The sequence below is a fragment of the Rattus norvegicus genome, chromosome 16 (genome assembly GCF_021556685.1).
Source record: "Rattus norvegicus strain SHRSP/BbbUtx chromosome 16, alternate assembly SHRSP_T2T, whole genome shotgun sequence".
In the NCBI taxonomy this organism is placed as follows: domain Eukaryota; kingdom Metazoa; phylum Chordata; class Mammalia; order Rodentia; family Muridae; genus Rattus; species Rattus norvegicus.
Window position 1 is genome coordinate 39131413 of NC_141549.1, and position 21794 is coordinate 39153206.

General features: G+C 41.8%; 2 protein-coding genes across 2 annotated transcripts in view; one reads left to right on the plus strand and one right to left on the minus strand.

The window, feature by feature from the left end:
- Erich1 (glutamate-rich 1) overlaps nt 1-21794 on the plus strand; it is a gene marked incomplete at its 5' end in the record, with an annotated part of 52793804 nt that overhangs the window by 8260853 nt on the left and 44511157 nt on the right.
- Nucleotides 17832-21794, minus strand: part of LOC134482495 (uncharacterized) — a 40885-nt gene continuing 36922 nt past the window's right edge. For both annotated transcript variants that reach the window (XR_015639834.1, XR_015639830.1), the window contains exon 5: nt 17832-18003. The gene's annotated coding sequence lies outside the window, so the exon portion shown is untranslated. The remainder of the gene's footprint in view (nt 18004-21794) is intronic.

Here is a 21794-nt window from a genome sequence, read left to right on the forward strand (position 1 = left end):
GGAAGCTGTTTTGGGAGAGGTCCTATGATATTTTGCCGGAGTAGACACTTGAGAGGGCACATGATGCTAACACCCCAGGCAGTGGCAGGATGCTCTTGCGTTGCCTTGCCTTACACTGCTTCACTGATCTTCACTGATGGCGGTGCTCTTGAATCATTGGTACGTTTTGCAATTCTTCGCTGGTCTTCGAAATCTTTGCTTATTGTGACTTCATAGACACTCCCTAAAGAACTTCTGGTTTTCCAGTGGCTTTTTGCCATGTCTACAGACTGGTGCCAGTTCAGTGGAACTTTGCATTATTTTTCTGGATTAAGCTGTTGTTACTGATTTGTGTTTGATGTATTGGACTGGACGGCCGATAGCCTGAATACTTCTCCACAGGTCCACATCCCCTTTGTTCTATTAACCATCTTCCTTCACTACCTTTGATTAGCGGGCTAGAAGGGAGGTTGAAGCATTTAAGAACCCTTATTAGTAGGTTTTGAAAAATCTAAGCCTACTCTCCAGTTTCTGTTTCTGTCTAAATACAGCCTTCTCTTCTGTGCACGTATCTGAAGTTCTCTCTTCCTACAAGGAAACTGATCATAATGTGTGGTTCCGTTTTTTTTTTTTTTATTCTTCCCTGGTGGTGTGTGTATGTGTGTGTGGGAGTGGGGAGAGGCCTTCTCCAAGGATCTTGGTATTTCAGCTCTTTCAAACAAAGGTCTTCTCCAATGGCCCTCAACGAAACTGCCGTCTGGGACAGCTCAGCTTGTGCACAGATCTTCTTTCAGTGTGAGTCAGGGCTGTATGTATAAACCTTGGAGAGTGGAAGCAGGCTCTTCTTAGGATGAAATTTCATTGGCTGAGACTGGGGACACACCATTTGCATGGAGAGGCATTCCAGGAAGTTGAACCTGTAACTTCAGGAGGGATTAGGTGACATTCCCCAGGTAGAGTATGTGTTGGGTTCCCCGGATCAGATGGTGAAGAGGAAGCACCACTAAGGGAAATAAGAGCTCCATTTTCTATGGAGCTCAGGAAAGCAGTCTGGCAATGGTAGACTACAACTTTATTATCCAGATGCAGCAATATTGAATTTCGTGATCTCCCTCATCCACTACGGCCTAATCTTAATTTGATTGCATCTGAAATGGCTCCTTTCAAAATAAGGCTCCCTTCACAGGTCTCAAACAGACATGAATTTGGAGGGAGGGAACACTTTTCAATTTAATATGGGCAGCAACACTAAGGAAGATGACCCAGGGGTCTTTCCCAGAGATGGTGGCTGCAGCCTGAAGGATTAATGGAAATGAAGAAGACGGGAGATGTTTCTCAATGTGTGTGATACTAGACAGCAGGTTGAAAATGCCTTTTCATCGTGATATTTATTTCACCAAAACTTAAGTTCAACCTCAAACATTCATTTTGTCTTTTCACCATAACAAGGTACCTTTTACTTGTCCGATCCTGGGAATCCTATTTGTTCTCAGCTGTAAGATACTCAGAACCATAACAAAAACAAATTCTGGCTCAAGACTTTCTGTAGTCCCAGGATCCTGGCTGATTCCAACAGTGAACCCCAAACACCTGCAGACCTCTCTTTTGTGTTTTTGTTTGTTTTTACCCCTCTGATTTGATGGCTGGAGACATTCTCACTCAAAGAGAATGAAGAAAGCTCACTGATTTAGGCTCAGAATTGACAGTATTCACCCAGTCAAACCATTCATTCACTCAACAAGCTTTTGGAGTATTAGCATTATGTAAAACACTGTGCTAGCTAGGTCTGAGGAAGCTAAGCAGATAAGTACAACATTAGCCCTGGTCTTGTAAAGTCTATAGACCAACAGGGAAAATAAACCCAAATAGCAAACACAAGGGACTATAAAATCCATGACAAAAGAGGTCACGTCCCAACACAGTTCAGTTTCAGACACCTGGTAATTACTTCTGAAATGGTCACAATTTACAGAAAAGGCTTTACATATTATTTAGGGAGCAGGAATTATGTCTGACCTTAAACCTGCCTGAAAGTTGGTCTCTGCACTTGCTTGCCTGTGTCTTTGTTATCTGTGCCTCCTTCCCTTGCCCCTGTGATTCCCATCTGCACATTGGGATTAAGGTGATGATGTATAACTTCCTGGGGCCAAACTGTGTCTCAGACAGGTCCTTAGGAGTCTTCTTGGACCCTCAGAGTTTCTCGCTGATGGCTCGAGAGTCTCTGGAGGTACAGAGACACCCTTAATTATGGGATGGGACAAATGTCTTGAGATCTTTTTCCTTTTTTGTGTTAAGATTGGATGTAGGGCCTGATACATGAATGCACACTCTGCCCACTGAGCTACAACCAAGTTCTCTCAGGCAGGATATTTCTCTCTTGTTTAAACTACTACAACTGCTGTAATCCTCACCTCTTGGAACTTGTGAGAAATCTGATATCATCGCCTTGACATAAAACTTGGTGTTCTGAGGAATCCTTCAGGGCAGTTAGGATAGGAATTTGAAAGCTGTTTCTCTGTGTGTTCTGAGTTGTCACTTTTTTAAACTTTAGTTCAATGCTTTGGCACAAACATGCACACTTGTAGTGTCGGGTTGGGATAGTACCTAAAAGTAGTAGGTTTAAACTGACAAGTAGTCACGATTTCCTTTTTAAGTTACGTTATGGCTTTTAAGATTGTTTTAAACATAAATTCTCCACTGGATGGAGTACAAACCAGAAGCTCTGTTAAAGCACCTGTGACTGTCTTCATAGCGGTTGGTGGGGACAGAACTGATAAGTTTGTATCACTTGTTTAAGATGATACAGGGCTCCTAAGTAACCTAAAAAATTCATCTGACCAGTTTTTATTGTGGTCATATATGATTTTTGCTTTTCATTTTAGCATTTAAACCTCCAATGTTCTAGAAACATCCTCAGATCTAAACAAACCAGCGTGTTTGGGCACCTCTATGATAGTGTCCCAGTGTCCTTCCCCTTCATTTCAGTCAGACTCCTCCCATGTAGCTATACCTACATAGCCAAGACTCACAGAAGCTGAGTGAAGGCATCTGCTCTCATCCGATCTGCTGTGGGAAGACAGAAGAAAGGGCTAACCACGAAGGGACAGTTCCCAAACCTATAACCTGACCACAGTTTTCTCAGATGTGCCTTAAAATTTTGACTTAACCCCACCTACCACCCCTCCACTCATTTTAAAGAATGACTGCTTGCAGGATAAATTTTAACTTCAACTTTGCCTTGTTACTTAGAGAGAGACAAAGCTCTAAGCCTGAAACAGTTCTCTTAGAAGCACAGGATTTGAAATGCCAAAAATACTGGGCCCCTAGATGAGAAATTCTAGTTTCAGTATTAGGAAAATGAGGACACGTTTTTTAAAAAATCTTATTTATTTTGCCTTCAGTGCAGAATGACAATTCCATCCAGTCCCTACACACATCTCAATTTGTAGACTTTTTGTACTTATTTCACTCGCTTAATTACATGAAAGTATACAGCTGATGATTTATGGATCTCCAGTTGTGCCAAGCTTCATCTTTAAATGTGCACAGCTGCTCGGCAGTAGTTTAACTTGGCAGATAACACCAAACCATTGGATTGTGTCATTTATTTGTATATACATACAATAGCTTCCTTGTCCAGGTTCTTCAGGAATTCTCACAGGAATAAACCAGAGAGTGATTTATTCTCTTGGAAGGTTCTCAGGGTTTCTAGAATGAAGGAGGAGATAGCACTCTCTGGCACTGATAGCTTCCTCAGGGAGACATGGAGACAGGGCAAAGTGGATCAAGGTTAACAGAATGAGAGGTAGGAAGACTGCAGTTGGGAGCTCGGCTTCCAGTGGTCACAGTATAGGACATGTTGCTGCTGATAACACTCTTGCTTTCCTTATGACACATCTCAGGGAAGCAGCTAAAGGGATGACCTAATACAAGTCCCTTCAGGCATAAATAACTCAAGCAGCTCTGCTGACAACAAAAAAGAAAACCCTCTGGCATTCACAGAAGTTAACAACACTATCTGCAGATTCGGAGGGCCCTGAGATTTGTCACGGTTGTCCTTTGTAGTCAAGTATGATACTGTTGACACTGTGGTTAATCCCTGTACAAAAGTGTGGCTGAAAATATCTGAACGTGACAGATGATAAGGTCTTTTTGCAGAGAGCAGTGGAAAATCTTTTTTGGTCTGTGTCTGTTGGCCTCCCAGCGCATAGTTTACCTTGTCACAAAGCCATTGTACGTCTGTCTATAGCAGTCCCTGGATTCTGTTTACTGCCTCTTGCTCCCAGTGTCCCACAAATAGCTCCATCGCTTGACGGTCTCCCCTTAGTATTGTGTGAAGATTATACCTCTTATCTGGTCTGTTCATTGTTATCCCAGCCTGAACTGTGGCTTGAGAGAGCATCACTATGAAATGGAGACCCCTGCTCCCCAACAGCTTTGTTCATTGCTGCTTTGACTTTTTGACTTGACCGATTGGAGAATGTTCAACCGGAATGACCTGAGGTAGGATGGATTCCCACCACTTCCATTTCGCTTGTTCTTGAATTGAGGAGCACGGAGGGAGTACTTTGGGCTGACCTGTACCTCTCTTGTAGGTGAGCAGGTCAAAGGTTAGAAAGCCTGTTGCCTTAAAACCTGTCTCCAATCTTAGAGAAGAAGAAAAAGAAAGAAAAATATTTCCACATCCACTCATACTCCAAAAATACTTTTAAGGCTTAAAATGATCCCAAATGGGTGTCCCCAAGCCACCACAAATGTCTTGGAGAGCTTTTCTTTCTTTCTTTTTTTTTATTATTAACTTGAGTATTTCTTATATACATTTCGAGTGTTATTCCCTTTCCCGGTTTCCGGGCAAACATCCCCCTCCCCCCCTTCCCCTTCCTTATGGGTGTTCCCCTTCCAACCCTCCCCCCATTGCCACCCTCCCCCCCAACAGTCTAGTTCACTGGGGGTTCAGCCTTAGCAGGACCCAGGGCTTCCCCTTCCACTGGTGCTCTTACTAGGATATTCATCGATACCTATGAGGTCAGAGTCCAGGGTCAGTCCATGTATAGTCTTTAGGTAGTGGCTTAGTCCCTGGAAGCTCTGCTTGCTTGGCATTGTTGTACATATGGGGTCTTGAGCCCCTTCAAGCTCTTCCAGTTCTTTCTCTGATTCCTTCAACGGGGGTCCTATTCTCATTTCAGTGGTTTGCTGCTGGCATTCGCCTCTGTATTTGCTGTATTCTGACTGTGTCTCTCAGGAGCAATCTACATCCGGCTCCTGTCAGCCTGCACTTCTTTGCTTCATCCATCTTGTCTAATTGGGTGGCTGTATATGTATGGGCCACATGTGGGGCGCTCTGAATGGGTGTTCCTTCAGTCTCTGTTTTAATCTTTGCCTCTCTCTTCCCTGCCAAGGGTATTCTTGTTCCCCTTTTAAAGGAGTGAAGCATTCACATTTTGATCATCCGTCTTGAGTTTCATTTGTTCTAGGCATCTAGGGTAATTCAAGCATTTGGGCTAATAGCCACTTATCAATGAGTGCATACCATGTATGTCTTTCTGTGATTGGGTTAGCTCACTCAGGATGATATTTTCCAGTTCCAACCATTTGCCTACGAATTTCATAAAGTCATTGTTTTTGATAGCTGAGTAATATTCCATTGTGTAGATGTACCACATTTTCTGTATCCATTCCTCTGTTGAAGGGCATCTGGGTTCTTTCCAGTTTCTGGCTATTATAAATAAGGCTGCAATGAACATAGTGGAGCACGTGTCTTTTTTATATGTTGGGGCATCTTTTGGGTATATGCCCAAGAGAGGTATAGCTGGATCCTCAGGCAGTTCAATGTCCAATTTTCTGAGGAACCTCCAGACTGATTTCCAGAATGGTTGTACCAGTCTGCAACCCCACCAACAATGGAGGAGTGTTCTTGGAGAGCTTTTCTATGCTGGCTGTTCAGGTGGCTCAAGTGAGACGGCAGCTGGGTGGGGTCTGGTACAACGTTAGAGAAAACAAATACTGTTTGCCAGTTGGTCAGTCATGGACTCTATTGTTGTGATAATACATCATGACCAACAAGCAAGTTGGGGAAGAAAGAGTTTATTTTACTTACTTTTCAACTCTGGTCACACCCTGCCAGTGAGGGAAGTCAGGGCAAAGATTCAAGGCAGGAACTTGGAACTGAAGCAGTCTATGGAGGAGTGCTGTTTATTGGTCTGCTAAGGAGGAGTGCTGCTTACTGACTTGCTCACTCCTGGCTTGCAACTCAGCTACACAAGTACAATAAATACATTCAATTAAAGATAAAATGAGTTTGACAGAGTCAATGCTGTTCTAGGAAAGACTTTCTTTTCTTTTTCCTTTCTTTCTCTCCAACAATGGGAATTGAGCCTACAGACTCCTGTATGTGAGTAAGTGCTCTACTTCCGAGAGACAACAATGTGAGTAGGTTGTCTGTCTGCTCCCAAGGATGCAGCATAAAGATCACCTTGGAAGCAGTCACCAGATCTGCTGGTGTCTTGAACTTGGAGCTCCAAGTCCCCTAAATGGTGTGAAATAGATTTATGTAATTTATAAATGAATAATTTAAACTCAGTGATTTTTTTTATAGCAGGACAAACAGTCTGAGACAGTGGCATTTACTACTACAAACCTTAAAAGAAACTGAGGCTAATTCCATGCTCCCCCCCATTATGTTAAATGTGGTACATATTGCAAACTGCATTTCCTGAAATAGGTGCCATCCTATGTCTTCTTGGCATTTAAAAACTCTGAAAATCAGAAACTATGTCATATCTGTGACATGTGGTCCGGTAACCCAAAAGAAGAATAAATACAGTTGAATTCATGTCTATTTTATGAAACATTTAAGTCAAACTTAAGACAAGTTGTTTGGTAGTCACAAATGACTGAACTTCTGATTCTCCTGTCTCTACCCTCTGAGTTCTGAGCTTACAGGTGTCCAGGTTATGTAGCATTGGGAACTGAACCCACATCTTCTCCTAAGTGCAGGAGGTACAAGGATGTGTGCCACTATGCCTGACTCGGAAGCATTTTTCACTGACAAGTCTCCTGGCCACTGGCTGCCCCATGGCATAGAGCCATAGGCTAGGGACACTCAGACCAAGCATCAAGTTATTCCTGAATGTCTGGCAGGCGTTCTACCAGCAGAGTTCACTGCTAACTCAAATAGCTCTTTTATCATAAGCCTGGAGTTGACATTCGGTACCCTATGGCTGTTTGTTTGTTATTCTCATGTAACAGGCTCCTTGTCTTCTTTGTAAGAAAAGTGGAATTCTCACATCTGCCATGAATCAAGTGACTCTATAAATACTTCCTGGTTTTGTCTTGTTCTGGGGTGGGGAGAGCTCCCTGCTCTATGGCTGCTCAGAACTTCCAAAGTGAGGTCTCTGGAATATCAGAGGAAACTTTGGAAGACTGCTGAGCAAGCCATTTCTAAATACTTGTAAGAGCTGAGGGCTGACAGGAGTCATATTAAAGAAACACTGAAAAGATAATTCTAATAATTTTCCATGCATTTTTATAAACAACACATTATACTTATTACAGAACATTATACCTGCAGCCTGTGTTGCAGAAGGGAGCAAAGAACACAGATTTAAGGTTGGTGTTTCATAGTTGTTGAGCACTGCGTGTTTACTGTAAGAATTGAGTCACAGGGGTTTGGGGATTTAGCTCAGTGGTAGAGCGCTTGCCTAGGAAGCGCAAGGCCCTGGGTTCGGTCCCCAGCTCCGGAAAAAAAGAACCAAAAAAAAAAAAAAAAGAATTGAGTCACAGCCATATCAGGCTCAACTCTCTCTCTGTCTCTCTCTGTCTCTCTGTCTCTCTCTTTCTCTCTGTCTCTGTCTCTCTCTCTGTGTGTGTGTGTCTATTTCTCTGTTTCTCTCTGTGCCTCTATCTATCTGTTTCTCTGTTTCTCTCTGTCTCTTTTTCTGTGTCCCTATCTCTGTCTCTTTGTTTCTGTTTCTCTGTCTTTCTGTCTCTCTATCTCTGTCTCTTTGTTTCTGTTTCTCTGTTTTTCTGTCTCTCTATCTCTGTCTCTTTGTCTCTGTTTCTCTGTCTCTCTATTTCTGTCTCTCTGTCTGTCTTCCTGTCTTTCTGTCTCTGTCTTTCTGTCTGTTTTATACTGTTTTGTTCAACATATGGACTTGTTTTGTAGTATGTAGCCTAGACTGACTTTGAAAATCACTACATAGTGCAGGCTACCCTCAAGCTAACATAAATTGTCCTGCTTCATTCTCCCAAGTGCTGGAGTTACAAGGACATGTGCCACTATGCCTGACTCAGAAGAGTTTTTTACTGAGAGGTCTCCTGGCTACTGGCTGCCCCATGGCATATGACCAAACATCAGGTTATTCCTGAAAGTCTGGAAGTGTTCTTGTGAATAGTTCTTCAGGAAGCAGAGTGAATGCAGAAGACTTGAAAAAAGAAACTGTCATATGTGAAAAAAAAAAGCCATGACAGTCCACCAACAGATTGTCACACGAGATGTAATTGGTTTGGGGACACTATAGCTAAAATACAAACCAAGAACTGAGTACTGAGAGTGTGGGTCAGTGGTAGAGAGATTGTCTAGCTCATGTGCGGTTCTGAGGTTTAATTCCAAACATACAGTAAGAGACATGAAAACAGAGAAGGTAGAGAAGGAGGGATGGAAGGAAGGAAAACAGGTCAGGAGGGAATAAGGAAGGAAGAAGGGAAGGAGGAAAGAGAGGACATATCTGTATCAGGTTGGAAAGGAAAGGAAAAACATTCTTCTGTGATGGTTTCTCAACTTGACACGACTTAGCATCATCTAGGAAGAGTCTCAGTGAGTGACTGTCTAGAACAAGTTAATCTGTGAGCACGTAGTTGCGAGGTAGTTCTGATTGCCTTTTAACTGGTACGGTAAGAACCAGCCTGGAAGTGGACAGAACTATTCTCTGGTTTGGAGCCCTGAACTCTTTAAGTAGAGAAAGGTAGTCATTAAGCATTCTTTCTTTTTTTTTTTTTTTTTTCGGAGCTGGGGACCGAACCCAGGGCCTTGCGCTTGCTAGGCAAGCGCTCTACCACTGAGCTAAATCCCCAACCCCTCATTAAGCATTCTTACATGCATTTTTCTCTGCTCTTGATGGGATGGGATGTGACCGATTGTCTCAGGTTCCTGCTTCTATAACTGCCCCACAGTAATGGACTGTAACCTGGAGTTATGAGCTAAAATAAATGTTTTCTCCCCTAAGCTGTTTTTTAAAGGGTATTTTATCACAGCAACAGAATGAAACCAGGACACATGCCATGCCTGGAAGACTTGATGTCACATCAAAACAAGGGAAACACATTTTTTATTCACACTAGCCGTATCTCAAGTACTTAATGACTACATGTAGCTCATGGTTACTGTATTAGACAGTGAAGCTTTAGTTAAGATCTAATCTGTCAGTTCTGTGGTTTATATATCCTTTGTAAAGTTGTTACTATTGATTTAATAGCATGATGCCTTGGAGTCTGTACCTATTCTATTTCTGACGGACTATTTCAGACACTTGGGAGTCAACTTCCATGATGTTGACAAAGGCTCTACTCCCCAGGGGTTTATAGTCTAGTTTCTGACACTTACAATAAACTAATAAGAGCATAGAATATCTACTGAACAATAGGAGGTAAATAAAAGAAAAGGCAGGATCAATAGTTTGAGGTAGGCTGACTGAAGTCTTAGGAACGTGTATTTACTCTCTGCTTTGACATGAATACTCTGCTCTAAGAAAGACACATTTATCAGCCCTGGGGTACACAGACGGGGTTGAGGGCCCTTCCTGGATATGGTTTTAACCACATGCTTGTATTCTTGGAATGCAATCTCTTCATAGCTCTGTCTGGTATCAGTCACCACTATGGGCTTTTGCCAATGAGAAGAGACATGTGGAGCAAAGGCACCTGGAATCAGTAACTATAACTTCTCATTCCTGACCTGGTGCTCATCAACTCTGAATAAGCCCTTTAACCTAACTGGCATTTGCTTTCCTCGGTGTCCCCATGTCCCCTAAATTCCAGTGTTTTGTGGTCCTGTGTTCATATCAAGGAACCCCAATGGTTTTCTGGACTCATGAAATACCAAATTACAATGAATGTTGGGAGTTTGAAAAGGGTAGGGAAAAGAAATAAGTGAACTAGTCTTGTCATATAATTATGAGAGTATACGACTGATATTGTGCCCAACAGATCAGTGACAACAATAAAGAAATAAGTAGGACAGCTGAGTTGCTGGTGTAAAAAGCAGCTGAGCTGGAACTTAAGAGCAAAGAGGTAAATGTTGAGTTGAGAAGGGGTCAAGGAACACAATGAGCAGATTGTAAAATTTTCTAAAGTTAAGGAAGGGGCGCAATGGGGAGTGGCCCTTCCACATGATTTTGTAAGAATCTCAAACTATTCATCCACTTAGACTTGTTTTAAGCATCATCCAGACACACAAAGCATCAAATCCCAGTTATGTGCAGAATAAAATAAAGTTTCCTACCACATTTTAAAAAGCATTTTTATCAATTATTTGAGAATTTCTACAATGTATTTTGATTATATTTTCCCCATACTCACCTCCTTAACTCCTGCCAGATTCATCCCATCTCTATGCCTCCCCCGCTTCAAAAACAAAACAAAACAAAACAAAACAAAACAAAACAAAACACCCAAGGGTGCTTGGATTTATTTTACGTGTACGTACGTGGATGAGCATGTACATAAGCATAACATATGCATGCCCGCTACCCATGGAGGTCAGAAGAGGGTGTCGAATTCCTTATATCTGGAGTTGTGGATGTTTAGAAGCCACTAGGTGGGTTCTGGGAATCAAACCCGGGTCTTCTAGAAGATCAACAAGTGATCATTAAGTCATCTCTCTAGCCCACTTTTTTAAAAATGGCCCATGAAGCTCAATTGCATTGTGCCATCCATTGAAATATGGTCACCCTTCAAAAAGCCAGACCCTTAAAAAAGATGCACTTCTCTGCTAGCAAATACCAATTATCAATAACTCCTCAGCTAGGAGTGGGACTTCCTGATCTCCTTCCCGCTCCAAGCTGAGATTTTTGTCTAGGCTTGGTCTTGGCTAGTTCTTGTGCATGCTGTGACAATTGTGAGTTCATATTTGAGAATGAAAATATTCTGATATACCCATCTACTGCCTCTATATCTTACAGTCTTTTGGCTCCTTCTTCCATGATGATCCTTGAGCCTTGCAAGTATGGCATAGATGTCCCACTTAGGACAGAGAACTCTGCAGTCTCCTAGCTTTACATGTTGTACAGCTGATGGTCTCCATGTTAATCTCCATCCACTGAGGCAGCTTCTCTAACGGTTTGGAAATGCACTAAATTATGAGTAAAGTGATGGGGCAGAAGGTAATGGAAAAAAACATTCATTTTTAAGTATTTCCTGCTCATCACAATGAGTCAAATAAACAGGTTATGGTATTCCATAGAATATAGGATAGAATGTGTTAGGTGTTTTCAGAAAGCTTGGAAGCTTTGTTAACTGCAGTGTCTTGATGAAACAGATCACCACCAGATGAAGGACAAAGATGGTGGTTAAGGTACAGTACCAGAATGGTTCTTTTCTTCTGTCGAAGTATTGTTTTCCAGATGTTAAAAACCAGTATGTTGATTGTTGAGAATTGGTTCTAATGCTTGGTCTAATTTGGTTTCTAAAAGCTGTACTTCCAAAACTGAGGGTCCCTGCTCCCAGCTGTCTTCGATTGGTGATAAAGAATTGCTGTAGAGCCAGTGGCTGGGCAGGGAGTCGAGTGGGACTTTTCGATTGTGCAGGCAAGGGAGAGGGGGAGAGGGAGAGGAAGAGGAGGAAAGGGGGGAGGAGAGGGGAGAGGGAAGGAGAGGGAGAGGAAGAAGGAGAAATTAAATCCCTAGAATTGATCCCTTAGAGGGAAAAGGTGAGCATATACACCATTTGGGATGGTACCTATTTTCATTAATTAATCAACTGATTAATTTTGAAACCAGAGTGGGCTCTGGAGTCAGCTCGACGTTGAAGTTTAAACTCTTGTGATGACCTCCTTTTTTGTTCGTTTTATTGGGGACAGGGTTTCTCTGTGTAGACCTGGCTATCCTGGAACTTACTTTGTAGGTCAGACTGTCCTCAAACTCAAATATCTGTTTGCCTCTGCCTCCTGAGAGCTGGGTGAGTCACCATGTCCAGCTCTTAAATGAATCTTCTTTTTTTAAAAAAGCGAAAACTAACAAGTGTTGGAGAGTATGCAGAGAAAGTAGAAGCCTCATGCATTATCTGGAGCCAAATGAGATCATGTAATTACTGGGGAAACGGTTTTTAATTCTCTCAAAACTTAAAATGGATTGCTGAGTATGTCAGCTCTCTGGAAGTCAAAGCAAGAGGATTGCCATAAACTCGGGGCTAGATTGTTCCACACAGACAGTTCCAGTCCATTTAGGATGGCACAGTGAGAGTGTCTCAAAAATAAAATGACAACTGCTTAATGAAATTACAATACGAACCAGCAATCCTATTCATAGTAAAAGACCAAATCATTCAATTTAGGGGACATCAAGATGGCTCATCAAATAAGATGTTTGCCCAGCAGGCCTGATGATCTGAGTTCAATTCCTGGAACCCACAGAAAGGTTCAAAGAAAGAACAGATTCCACAAAGTTGCCTTCTTACCCCCACATACCTGTGTGCCCCCAAACACATAGTGCACACATAAAAATACATGTAAATAATAAAAGAAAGATTTTGAAAGACTAAAAGAAGTGAAATCAGGACCTGAAAAGATATTCATCCAGTGGCACTCACAGCAGCAGTGTTCATACTAGCCCATGAATCTTTTTTGCCTTCCTGTTCTAAATAATTTCTTCCCTCTACTTCCTAATAATAACTCAAAAGCCAGTATGAAGATTAAGGCCATAGTGTTACATAACTCCCTTCACCCTCTCAACACATGTGGATCTCAAAAATCACAATGTTGTGTAAAATAAGCTTTAACAAGAAGACAAAGGCTGTATAATTTTATTTATATATAGAGAGTCCTTAGTCAAATCCACAGAGAACTGAATGGGAGGAGAGGGAATTAGTATTTATGGTTTAGTGGTTTAAAATTCCAGTTTAGGAAAACGAAATGGCTCTGGGTAATGGCGATTATTGCAGAATAATATGAATTGGTGCTACCGAAGTGCATGTGGTAAAAAACTGGTCAGAGCAGGAAATGATTCTATATCTCCACGATTTCCACGTGCGCATGCATAACATATACAGCTTACCTTCTGATGCGTGTGAAAACGGACATTCTTCTTGGTTTCGAGAATAACGTTCTTTTCATTAAAAAGGAAAATGACCAGCAACACAGGTGATTTGGTATGAGCCTAAACCTAGGACTGCTTTCTTCTGCGTTAAACATTCATGGGTGGAATGAAGGGGTGGGGGGAGGAGGGAGGGAGGAGGAAGAAGAGGGGAGGAAGAGAAGAAGGAAGGAACAGAAATGGGCTTAAAAAGAAGAAACCTCTTGTGAAACGTCAGCATGCTTACACTCTGTGGTCAAATGAAACAAGTCTCTTTCTTATTTGATACATAAACTTGTTCTAAGCAAAGCAATCAAGGGGAAAATTCCCAAGCAGCAGGGCTGGGTTTTGGGGTCATTTGTCAAATTAATCATGATATCTTTTCTTGCCTTGAGTGCGTCAGATGGAATATGTTACATCCCATCCTAGGAGGAGAATCCAAGTGAGCAATCCCAGCAACCACTGCTCAGTCCACGGAAGAGCAAACCACCCAGGCCTTTTGGTTACCAGTCACGTGACTTTCTCACTGTCTTGCAGCTGGGCAGATGCTATCAAACGGAAGAATCAGGGCTGGAACCTCGGACAGAGCTCTCAAGGCAACACAGCACTGCTACCCAGTTTCCAGCACAAGGCATCTTGGTGCGAGTGGGTCACTTAGGAGAATGATGTGTGTGGAGGGGGAGGGCAGCTCTGATACATATTTGAAATAAACTTCTAGAAAGAGTCCCAATGCTTAACTAGATCTCTCTCCCTAGTACTGCATCTAAATAAGTAAAATATCTACAACGGAATTATAACATTTGGTTTTGTAATGTTTGACACAATAGTGCTCTTGTTATTAGATTAAGCAAAAAAAGTATACTGAATAATAATCAATTTAAACATTCTAGCATTGCTAAAATGTGAAAATTTATACTCTGAGATTGGGCATGTTCAATGTGACAAGTGAGGGCTAATTCCGTAATTCTGAAACGCTATGTTTATTTACCTAATTTGAAGTAAAATAGGGCAATATTCATTTGATGCAACCAAGTTGCTATAGTTACCTTGCCCATGAATGGCCATAGGAACAAAACGATTCAGTATCTCTGCTTCTGAATGTTATCAGCTACACATTCTGCTCCCTCTGTTCAAAAATTGGGTGTGCTATTAGTGGGACAAGGGACAGTGTTTTGTTGTTGTTTTTTTTTCAAGGTTTAAATAGACTTTATTGTTACAAAGGGGGAATATATATATAGAACCAATATATGTGGTCCCAGTTGTCACCATGGAGACATGGAGAGGTCATGATTGCAGAAAAGGTGACTGGAATTGAATAACATGGTCCCAGGGAATCCCAGCCAGGAATGCAGGAAACGTGATCAAGGTGGTCTAGTCAAAGGATGAGGGGGAAACAGCTTCTCATAGCCCTTCAGGTGTGACAGGACCCAGCCCGCAGACTGAAGACAACGCATGAAGCAGGAAGTGAGCCCAATGGTGATATCCAGGACCCGGAGCTGCTCCTGGGGCGGCTTCAAGTGGGCAGAGCCAGTTAGGCTCAGCAGCTGCAGCTGCAGCAGCAGCAGCAGAGTCAGGACAGACATAAATGGAATGACCAAAGACAAGTATCAGCTGAAGCCCAAAGTGAGGAAGTCAAGATCTATTGTTTAGTTTTTCTGTTTTTTATTTTGTTTTTTGTTTGTTTGATTTTCTTTCGTTCTTTTTGTTTTTGTTTTTGTTTTTTGTTGTTGTTGTTGTTTGTTTTGTTGAGTCAGGGTTTCTCTGTGTAGCTCTGGCTGTTCTGGAACTCACTCTATGGACTAAGCTGGCCTGGAACTCACAGAGATCCACCTGCCTCTGCCTCCCAAATGCTGGGATTAAAGGCGTGCACCGCTGCTACCTGGCTGGGACAGAGAACAATAATATCTATAGTTGAAATTAAAAAGCTGAGAATTTTCTACATCGTTTGGGCATTTTTAAGTCTCTTATGGTGTATATATAAGCAATTAAAAAAAACCCCTTTTGAAAGACAAATAGTTTTATTCATCTGTATGTGAATTTTCTCTATGCCCTGGTTTAAGTCTGAGTAAACATCTAATCATCTCCCCACACTCCCCCAGACAGGGTCTTGCTATGTGGCCAACACTGGTTTTGATCTCCTAATCCTCTTTCCCAACCCCCTGAATCTTGGGGATGATAGGAATGTACCACGCACTTACATTTTGTGAACAGTCATTCTAGTAAAGGTATTTTCTCTATTTTTAAAGAGACATTTATTCCCTAGTAATTATTTTTGTGTAGGGATGTTTTATCTGTAAGCATGTCTGTTTATCACGTGCCTGCATGGGACCCTCAGAGCCCAGAAGAGGATGTTGCTCCCTGGAACCGAAGTTACAAATGGTTCTGAGCAGCTCTGTGGGTGCTAGAAATGAAAACCAGGTCCTCTGGAAAAGCAGTCAGTGCTCTTGACTGCTGAGTCATCTCTCCAGCTCACCACCACCACCACCACCATCACCATCATCACGATGATCATCATTTTGTGTGTGTTCGGGTGTAGGTGCAGAGTTTGTGTGTGGATGTTAGCGGACAACTTGATGTATTTCCATCTACCATGTGTATCCTGGGGACTGAACTCCTATCATGGGTCTCAGTGGCCAGAGTCTTTATCCACTGAGCCGTTTCTCTGGGTGGGAGAAATAATAATTTTCTTACTGTCAAAAAGAAACACATTGTCTAGTTTCTTGGCCTTGGTCTAGAATTTGGCCATTTTTATTTTTGCCACTAACATGAATAGAATTTAACCCAAATTGCTACCCACTGCATTAGATTGCAACTGAACTAATGTAACATGGTGGGAGACGAGGAAGAAGGAGAGAGGGAGAGTTGGTTTTGTCTTGTTAACTGCTGCCCTGGGGTTCATGAGAGCATGGGGAGGGGAGAAAAATCTGAGCTTATTGACAGAATTGCCAGTCACCCAAGCCTGGATTTTTGTGTATTTTGGAAGAATCTTTCCACAAGTTGGTAAAGGTGAAAACTGGAATGTTTGCCTATAGTTCTCAGATGGAGCTAAATATCCGCCTCGGGCAGTGCATTGTTAAAACAGCCCATTGAGATTTAGTATCTCTAGCGTGACCAACTCTGCTTTAGCCCCATTGGACCTGGATTCTGAAAACTGCGTGTGTTCCAGTTCTGCAGTTATTACATGGAGACAGGCAAATAAGCAAGACTTGAAATTCTGTCCAAGAGAATATTTTAAAATATCCAAAGGGCCTTTTAATTTTTAAATTGTAAGAGAGTGGGTGGCAAAAGAGATTTTCTGCAGGTGATTAGACACAAAAAGGCTTTGCAAAGGTGGAGTTATAGATAAATCTGAGGAATGGCGTCTAGATGCTAAGTCAGACAGTGTTTTCCTCAGATGTGTTAGCCTAATTCCAGCCCATATAAATCCACCTTCTTGAATCCATGCACAGACAGTCGTTTACTGAACATTCACTGCATACCAAGCATGTGGTAGGGGACTAGCTAGCATTTATCTGTGGGGGAAATAGAGAAAGAATGTCTTCTGACCGTGCCTGGAGGGCCACTCTTAGAGACAGAATGGACCATTTCCTATACCATGTTAGTCCCTCTACCGTATGCTATCACAAAAGGGACACTGTGGTTCTGACTGTTTCTTGGAGTATGTCTTTGCTCCATTCTGTTACTGACTAACATAAGAGGAGAATTGTGCAGTGTGTGTGTGTGTGTGTGTGTGTGTGTGTGTGTGTGTGTGTGTCCAGGCATACAGAAGACACGATGTGTGGACCATACCTACTCCTTATTGGACAAGCTGTTTATAAAAGCAAATGTTTTGCATCCAGAGACAGCGACATCACAGCTGTTTTAATGAAGACCTGAGGACCATGTTCTGTTGAGGTGCTCAAAAAGCTGTCTTTTATCCGTAGAGAAGGGGGTGGGGGTGTGTGCAGGAGCTGCATAAGAAGAGGCTCAGAAATGGTACTCAGTTCAGTGATCCACATAATGAGATTTTGCCACCATGCATAAACACAGACTGCCCAAGGCTTTTCATCTTATTTAGCTTGGAAGTCACTCAAGGCGGACTGCAGGAGTAAGAAATGGAATACTATCTTGGATCCTGGTTATGGGCCATGGAAAATGAGCGAGGCCTTTTAAGAGTAATTATTAAAGGCTCAGATTGTCCACAGAATAAGGGCAAAAGAAGAAAAAACCTTTTCCAGTATATTTTTTGTAGTTGATTGACTATTTAGGAATTCAAACAATATAATAGACTTATAATTTGTCATAAAACTGTCAAATGGTAATAGAAGCTAAACATAGAATGTTTCATTGCTATACATTTGGCTTTTAAAGAAAACAGAAACTTTTCCAATTTATCCAACAATCTCCCAACTGTGCAAGGTATTAAAATTATATGTGTTCCTTAAAAATGATTAGTAATGGGGCTGGGGATTTAGCTCAGTGGTAGAGCCCTTGCCTAGGAAGCGCAAGGCCCTGGGTTTGATCTCCAGCTCCGAAAAAAAGAACCAAAAAAAAATGATTAGTAATCCATCAAATTGGCAAGGTATCAGGTTTCGTGTATTTAAGATTTTTAATTAGGTAATTGATGGATATTGATGGTAGTTTTCATCTGGTGAGAGGGATATTGTCTAAAGAAGAATGAACCAGATACACATGAGCATGCTCATGAGGATGAGGATTCTAGTTCAAGGTCAGTCCAGGCTCCATGGTGTGACCGGGTTCTCTAAGAGGAAAAAAGAATGACAGATAAATATTCATTTTCTGAATCCTACCCTTACCATAAGGTGCTAGCCAAGGGAAAACTTCAAGAAGGGAGAAGAAACCCTCCTGCGTCTCTGGAGTTCTTACACAAAAGGAGTTAGCTCATGTGGGAAGAGGGAACAGAGGGAAGAGCTGTTTTCCAGCTCAGATCAGTGGTTGTACTGCACTGTTACTACTAAACAAGGCCAGCGTTCCACTACTGGGCACAATGTGCTAGGAACTTCTGCTTTTGAGCTACATGGAACCCAACTGTGTGTATACAGATGCTACTGCCCCCTCTCCGTTAAACGTGATGGTTTTCCATACTCTGTCTTCTGCAGGAGAGACAAGGTATCTCTGCCAAGGCAGAAAACTCAGACAAAATGAGTTTGGTTCCTGTTTATGATCTGACCACTCTCTGAATATTGATCTTTGTTTTCTGATATCACTGGAGAGCACCCCAATATGTGTTTACCAGGTATGTAAATTGTTACAGGAGAAGAAGGTAGTCTAGTTAAGTGTGGCTGGGACCAAACACCCGATAAAACCAAGCTAAGGAAGGAAGGGTTTATTTTGGTTCAGGATTCCCAAGGGTACAGCTCAACAGAGGGGACAAGGCACAATCCCCAATCCCCAGGCCATGTTATATCTGTGGTCAAGAAGCAGAGAAAGCTGAATGGGCTCAGCTTGCTTTTCTCTTTCTATTCAGTTCAGGACTCCAGCTCATGGGATGGTAGTAGGTACATTTAAGGCGCATCTTTCTATCTCAATTAACCTGAAGTAGATTTTTCCATAGAGCTCCCTTTCCATGCCGATTAAAAACGTACAGTTGACAAGACTGACATCGGGGGCTGTTAGCAGACTTTTTGGCAAGTACAAAACCATACAGTGGGTATCTGTGACATGCACTGGGTCTTAAGTCAGATCTACATATCATACGGGCTTTGCTCTTGGAGTTCACTGTAAGGTCTGAAATCAGCTCACAGGAATCTTGTATTTTTTCTCAAGCGGTCTGGTATCGGTAGTATGTGTTCATAATGTCTGTAAAAAGACAAATCATTCTCCTCCCAAAGCAAATTAAGTAACAAAGACTTGAATTAGATTTACCATTTTCCCCTTTAAATGTACTTTACAAGGACATTTATGTACTCACATGAGTTTTTGTTTTATGCAACGTTAATGAAGTCAAATGACATTTCCCTTTATTTATTTAACGTAGTTACCATTTAATGTGGTTACTTCTCAATGAAATTACCTGAGTTAAGGACAAAGATTTTTTTACTTTTATTTTTTTTAGTGTTGTGAGAGCTTCTACAAGCATCCTAACTATTAACAATAGAGCATATTTAGCAGTATTTAAATGTTAGATATATTTATATTTGAATATCAAAAGGTAATTAAAATGAATAAATCTCATGAAATATTGGTGAATTAAAGAAAACTTTGTGCCATGGTCCTGCTACTTCTGAGGCTGTGTTGAAGTCAATGGCCCATGTTGTTACCAAAGACCATGTGGATGTCAGAGCTGTGGGACCGACCGTGTGGGTGCTTGTGGGCTGTGCCGCCCCAGGAGGCCACGCCTCCCTGCCACCTGGGCCAGGTTGATGTTCATGGTCCAGGCTGCCTCTGAGGACCGGATCTGATTCCATGGTCCCACTGCAGCTGGCAGCCATGTTGTAAGCCTGAGCTACCACCAGAGACCATCGAGAGTCAGTGCTCTGTAAAGACTGTAAAGTGACTGTAAAGAGCAAGGTGGGGGCAGTGCTTCTGCTGTGACAGAGATGACTGCTGACAGACATTGCGGTTGGGAAGAGCTGCGAAGGTTTCTGGGACAATCCCTACCCACACCTACGTCCGACCCCCACCTACTCCTATGTCCGACCACCACCACTACAAAAAAGTTAAAGCCTATAGAGGGAGCCAGGAAAGAAAAGTCTTAAGATGCCCAAGTGTGGCTCTTCACAATTGAAGGCCTCTTGGAGAGGGTGAAGAGGGAAAGAGTGTGTGCTCAGTTTAAGGGGCTGGCCGCTGAGAGTCTGGACACGCTCCAATGAGAATATGGATCACACAAATTAGACTTCTGTGTTTGTTTCATTCTTATCTTTATTTATACTTCTTTGGGGAGGGTCACAAGGGTTGTGGGCGCGCGGGGGGGGCGGCAAACATGGAAGGACTATGACGTGAATATGATCGGGGCACATGAGGTGAAAATCCCAGAGAAATCAATAAAAATGTTATGATGAAAAAAGCAAATCCTTTGTCAGCAATAGAAATGTAGATACATTTGGCCCCATGATCAAAGGGTATGAATTAAACTGAAATAGAAAATTTTGTTGGTTTTTAATCTTTAAAATGTAAGTAAGGGAGAAGCCATGGCAGGTGATGTTAAGATTCTGCTCTGTGAATTTACAGGTTGTTATTAATGTTCAAGGGATGGATGGTACCGGGCTTTGTATGTTTAAGTGGGCAATTATATCTTATCAATTGAGTCAAAGATTATTGTGTTGTGTGTTCTTTAATGTGTAGATTTAAGTAATGTAATGGAGTGTGGGGCGACTGGTCTGGGCCGCCATGGAGTTGGGATTGTTTCCGCCAAGATATCTAGCAGATATCTTGGGGCACCGAGGTGTAGACCCAGCGGGGTAAAAGACCAACAATACTTTTTATTTTTATATTTTTACAACAACAGATGGCGAGCCAAGGTGATGGGCAAGAATCCACTAGTAATCCTAAGAGTTGAGAGAAAGTTTTTATTTTCTAAGTAAGAGGAGGCTGGCGCCATGTTAAGTCATGTGATATCTTAAGCAGAGGAATTCAAACAAAGAAAGGGGAAGCCACCTGGGCTGGCAGGCTGTAGGTCTCCTGCTGTGTGAGAAGTAATAGCAGACCAGAGAGTCAGAGATTTAAAGCTGTTTTTTAAAGAAAGTTGTTTAGAAAGTCTTTCAGGATACTCATATTCTTTTTAACATGGGCTCCACGGGAATTTTGGGTTGAAATCCTAGTTAAACAAGCTACTTCTTAATTACAGGTATTATTAAAAGGTGATTGAGTTTGTTTTTAGAAAGAAGAGAGTAAAGAGATTACCTGAATCACGTGGGGATTTTCATCTATGGTTCGGAACTCAGATAGGGAAAAATTAGTCACTAACTCCAAGTAGAGAGTTGTGATGAAATGTCTGTAACACCAGGCAGAGTGAATGCAGACATATATTATAGAAGTTGTTAAGGTTAAATAAAAATCTGTGGCTCCGAGTAGAGAGTTTGACAGATTGAGATATTTTGGGCTAAAGTCCTGGTTTGATGTGTTGCATATTGATACTGGAATTGATAAAAGGTATTTGGTTTGTTTTATGAATTACCCCGCTAAAGGCCATATGGCTCATTGATGCCGGCTAGTGAGGGTTTGTGGTTACTTTTGATATTTACCACAACAGGAAGCTCGAATTCTCTTAACGTGGGCTCCACGGGAATTTTGGGTTCATTTCCTGATATCATAGAGTACAAAAGCCTATCAGGCTCATTGTTTAGCTTACTTCCTTTTTAAAAATTTGTTTAGTCTTCATGATGGGTGTGACTTTGACTTTTATGGTTATATTATTACTCTGGCAGAGAGTGCAAGATACAAGCTTTTCTAGTTTCAGACTAAGGAACACAGTATTTTGGGAGAAAGATTTTGTCTTTGTGTTTTTAAAAAGTGTGATGAGGCTCTGGAAACCTCACAGAGTCATACTGATCAGATTTGATAGAGGTAGACCGCCTGAAAATTTTATTCAGG